The following is a 5,872-nucleotide window of genomic DNA, read 5'->3' as shown; positions in this document are numbered from 1 at the left end:
CCTATACATGTTAAATTGATTTTTTTTTTCCTGTGAGGTTAGTAATGCCTTTTCCCACCAGTTGGTTTCTGTGCCAGATACATCACCCAGAGTCGAAAGGGGTGATCTGCTCCCAAATTTCCATCCAGGAATATATTGAAACCCACCACTTGGAGGTGACTGGCCCTCTGGATAGTCAGAGCATGAGATGTCACCGAATTTTACAGCACGGGAGATGGCCATTTAGCCCATTAGGTCTGTGCTGTTTCTCTGAAAATGCTATTCGCTTGGTCCCTTTCCCCATATCCTTTTTTTAAAAAAATAAAAAATTTCTCTTGCAGATATTTATCCATTTATCTTTTAAACGTGAGTCTTGATTCCACTACCACCACTGTTTCTGGTCGGGCAGTCCATGTCCGAAAAGCCCTCTGCATTTATAAAAAAAAAAAAAGTCCAATCTTTGCTCTCCTTTTGTGGCGATCTTAAATTTGTTGTGTGGCAACTACTGAAAAACCCATAGGTTACTACATTGGAGTGATTTGTTTAACAATACAGCGTGTTAAATTGTGAGGTTGCACTTTGAAATCTGGCATTTGCAATCTTTTATGCAATTTATTCTAACTGGTTACAACAGCTGTATCTCATTTACCTCGCAACTCCGAACAGCCAGCAAAAGAAAAATGGCAATACAGGAAACTTTCGATTTTACCGGCACCTAAATAACCGGAAATCTCGGTTAACCAGCAAAATTCAGGAGTAGGTTTTACTTCATATTGTATTTGCCTTCTTCCATCTGTGCTGTGCAAGGGTGTGGCTGCAGCTGTTGCTAAGCTACAGAGATGCTTGGAACTTGTGGCCATTGTTCTACGGTTGGGTTTGTTGCTTTATACGGAGCTGTCAGCTCTCCCTATCTTTTACTATAGCTTTCCATTATCCGGAATTTTTGACGAACCGGCACCACGTCGGTCCTGTTCGTGCCGGATTTTTAAAAAAATTCCTGTACATCCATTGTTTTAAGTATAGAGGTTCTGAATTTGTGTTTGTTTAAGCAGAAACTTTTTAGTAACACCAAGTACTGTTGCAGACATATTTGATGAGGAAGGAAAGTTACAATAAAGTTCTAAACTACAGTTATATATTGGCTCCTGTTATGAAACCAATTCTTTGAAGAAATGGGCAGCTAACACTACCTTTTTCAAAGCATTTTCTCCCAGTGCGGAGTCTTGCTCGGGACAATCAGAAAATTAGACCTTCAGGCTGAGCGCTCAAGGTACAGGCTGCTGCATTTTGTAGCACTGCCCTTTGATGTTGGGCAAGACTGCAATAACCTCAAGCGTGAGCATTTTTTAAAGGCTTAAATTATGCAAATAGATCACTAGCTAGCCTTGAGTTCTAGCACTTGCTCACAGAATGGATGCATGACTAATTATTCTGCCCTGCTGAGTTGCATTCTGTATTGTGGTGTACTGTTTTTGCATTAGTTTCCCTTGTCCATTTCCACCCCCAATGCATTTCTTGCAGCAAACAGAGGCAACCCCTTTTGAGGGTTACTGGACATGTCTGGGCCACTGCTTCGCAAGGGCTGCCTATAGCTATCCCGTCTCTTGGAGGCCAACTTGCACACAACTTTATACCATGGGGTCAGTGCTTCCCATGGACATGCATGAATAGATTTTAAAATGGGAGATGGATATTAATATTTCCCCCAGAGTATAAGAGCATAAGAAAAACATTGCAAAGAAGAGGTCTTTCAATCTTCAAGCTCATTTCTCCAATATTTCAACTCTCCCATATCCGCATCTTGCTTAATATCTTTATCGCTCGTACCCTTAGATCATTCCAAATGTTTGTCACCCTTTTGAGCAAAAACATTTTTAATAGTTCTAAATTTACTTATCACTGATGTAAATGTCTCTCTTCACTAACCTGGATTCAGCTTATCTATCCCATTTCATGCATAACTAAGGTAAAGCTTGTAAAATCTACAACAAATGCAGCATGCAAATTTTAATGCTTTGCCAGACTTTTATTCTTGGGATGTGGGCAACATGGGCAAGGGTGCCTTTAGTGGCCATTTCCAGTTACTGAGCAAAGGTGGTGGTGGGTTGTTTTGAACCACTGCAGACCTTGTGATGCTGCTGCCAAAATGGTGCTAGGTAGGGAATTCCAGGATTTGGACACAGCGACAATGAAGGATGATTATATGTCCAAATCTGGATAGTGTGAGACTTGGAGACAACAGTGTATCCACAGCATAGCTGCTCCTGTTCTTCGTGGTGAAAATCACAGGGGAGGGAGTTGCTGCAGTGTATCCTGTACATACTGCAGCCACAGTGTGCGAAGGAGTGAATATTGAGTCCAATGGCAAGGGCACCATTCAACAGAGCTGTTCCTAACTGGATGATGTCGTGCTTCTTGATTGTTGTGGCTGCATGTAACCAGGGGAATGGTGAATATTCAATCACACTCCTGACTTGAGTCTTGTAGATGGTAGAAAGGCATTGAGGGGTTAGACGTGGCCACCTATTGCTCAGTACCTAGACTCTTGGACCAGCCATCTCAACAGTGGCCACAAGTCTGCTTCTGGTGACCCCCAAGGGTGTTAATGGTAGGTGTCTGCAGTGGTGGTGCCGTTGATGTTCAAGGGCAGGTGACTGGGCTTTCTGCTGTTCGAGGTGGTCATTATCTGCACTTGCGTGCTATGAATGTTACCTTCCACTCATTAGCCCAAGTCTGAATTTTACGCAGGGGCTGTTGTAGTCTGGCACAAGTTACTTCATTATAGGAGGAATTGTGAATGGAGCTGATCACTGGAAGTGACAGACTTGTGACCATGGGATACAATTGTACAAACACTCAACACCGCACTATTTTAATGGAGGCATTAACATTTTAAATGAATGGTGGAGGGAGGAATTCATTAAGCGTTCAATTCCCATGTTGAATTTCAGGACCATTTTACATTGAGAAACCGAGGTATAAACCCCATAATATTTACATTTTAAATCCCTCGAAGGGGAGTTGAATTGATCGCCAGACAATTGATACAATTCCTAGCCATGCCATTTTCAAGATTGTCTCTTTTTTACTCTTTCCAACCAACCCCCCCCCCCCCCCCCCCCCCCCGACTTCTCCAGAGTCTCCCAGCCTCCGAGACCCCATACCACAGCCCATCTCCGTTCACCTGCCCTGGCAAATCGGAGAATTGGCCAGTGTCTGGAAACTATTCCACACTCCTACCAGTGTAACGGGCAGGGTGAAAATCTAGGCCCAAGTGTGTGGATGTAAACTGACCGAATTGTGAATATAATGATGAAACTAGACCGAATGAACTCTTCCATATTCAGAAGCTGCAACTATGCGCAAACAGTAGTGATTAGCATTCAGCTGCTTATGTGTGTTAGTCGCCTACTTAATCAGGGCTCATTTTGACCTCCAGTTATGGCACTCCTGCCGCTATGTTGCATATCTAATACGCTTCTCCCTTTTTGGGATTTGCTTCAATTTTGTTTTTCTGCTTCAACCTGCAGCCTGCAAGCTTAACCTGTTAATAGTCGATGGATTAAGTAAGAATAATGGATTGTAACTTTGCTAATAAGGGCGATGCCTGCAGACCCCTCTCTCAGAAGTAGAGGTCAGTGTCTCATTACCGTATTGGATGGTGTGAAACAGATTATGCAATGTAATGAAATTGCATTTGATCCCTGTCACTGCAGTCGGTTCCAAATAAATCAAATCTCGCAGGATAAAGCTGCGCTTGGCTGACATCACCTGGGACTACATTGCAAAAAAAAATCAACTGTACAGAATATAAGATATATTTTTGTTACTTTCTCAGAGCATTCACATTTTATGAAGCTATTATAAATTCACACATCTGAAGTAAAATATATTTCTAAATTAAAAGTTCTTTGCTTTTGGTGGAGTACTGGGAGGTGCTGGGAGCAAAGCGTAAGTGAAACCTTGGAAACAAAGATGGCAAACCTACTTATCTACACACACCTTATTAAAATTATGTCTGCATATGTGGATTCCACAATCCCCTGCCACCTAAACTTCAACTTAAAATAAAATGGAAGAAAGATTTGCAAACCTCAGGATGTCCCAAAGTGCTTTACATGCTGATAAAGTACTTTTTGGAGTGTGGTCAGTTGTTAATGTAGGAAACATGGCAGCCAATTTGCACACGGCAAGGTCCCACAAACTAATGTGCATAGGATATACGGCACAGAAACAGGCCATTCGGCCCAACCAGTCCATGCTGGCGTTTATGCTCCACTCGAGCCTCCTCCCATCTTACCTCATCTAACTCTATCAGCGTAACCCTCTATTCCTTTCTACCTCCTATGCTTGTCTAGCCTCCCCTTAAATGCATCGATACTATTCGCTTCAACCACTCCGTGGTAGTGAGTTCCACATTCTCACCACTCTGGGTAAAGAAGTTACTTTTGAATTCCCTATTGGATTTCATGGTGACTATCTTATATTGATGGCCTCTAGTTATGCTCTTCCCCACAAGTGGAAACATTCTCTCTGTATCCACTCTATCAAAACCTTTCATAACTTTAAAGACCTCTATTAGGTCACCCCTCAGCCTTTTTTGAAGAGAAAAGAGACCCAGCCTGTTCATCCTTTCCCGATATGTATACCCTCACATTTCTGGTATCATCCTTGTAAATCGTCTCTGCACCCTCTCCAGTGCCTCTATATCCTTTTTATAATATGGCGACCAGAACTGTATGCAGTTCTCCAAGTGTGGTCTAACCAAGGTTCGATACAGGTTTAGCATAACTTCCCTACTTTTCAATTCTATCCCTCTAGAAATAAACCCTAGTGCTTGGTTTGCTTTTTTTATGGCCTTGCTAACCTATGTCGCAACTTTTAGTGATTTGTGTATTTGTACTCCGAGATCCCTTTGTTCCTCTACCCCACCTAGACTCACACCCTCCAAGTAATAAGTGACCTCCCTATTCTTCCTACCAAAATGTAATACCTCACATTTATCTGTGTTGAACTTAATTTACCAATTATATGCCCATTCTGCAAGTTTATTTATGTTCTCCTGTAATTTGTTGCAGTCATCCTCAGTATTGACTATCCCCCACAATTTGGTGTCATCCGCAAATTTAGAAATTGTGTTTTTGATTCCAAAGTCTAAATTGTTAATGTAAATTGTGAACAGCAGCGGTCCCAGCACTGATCTTTGTGGAACACCACTACCCACCTTCTGCCACTGAACAGCTACCCTTTACCCCATCTTTCTGCCTTGAAGCCAGCTTGCTATCCATTCTGCTACTTGTCCCGACTCCACATTCTCTGACCTTGTTCATCAGTCTATTATGGAGTACCTTAATAAAAGACCTTTTGAAAATCTAGATAAATTACATCTACTGCATTACCCTTGTCTACTCTCTCTGTTACCTCTTCAAAAAATTCAATGAGGTTGGTCAAGCAAGACTTTCCCTTTTGAAATCCACGCTGACTATTCATTACTATATTTTTTGGTTTCTAGATGTTCTTCTATTTTCTCCTTTAGTAGAGATTCTATTATTTTTCCTACCACCGATGTTAAGCTGACTGGTCTATAATTCCCTGGACATGTTCTATTCCCCCTTCTTAAATATAGGTATTACGTTAGCTATCCGCCAGTCCTTTGGCACTATACCTTTTTCTAATGAATTATTGAATATGCCTAGTAATGCCTCCACTATCTCTTCCCTAGATTCTTTTAAAATGCGTGGATGCAATCCATCCGGACATGGGGTTTTATCCTCTTTGAGTTTGATCAGTTTATTTAATATATCCCCTCTTTATTTTAAATGCACTTATCTCATTACTAATCTCATCATCCAATGTCATGTCCACCTGTTCTAGCTCCCTGGTAAATACTGAA

Source organism: Somniosus microcephalus, chromosome 32, assembly GCF_052327205.1.
Source record: "Somniosus microcephalus isolate GS21.2 chromosome 32, FLI_Smic_1.0, whole genome shotgun sequence".
NCBI lineage: Eukaryota > Metazoa > Chordata > Chondrichthyes > Squaliformes > Somniosidae > Somniosus > Somniosus microcephalus.
The sequence above is the reverse complement of the archived record's forward strand: the minus strand, read 5'-3'. Positions refer to the sequence as shown.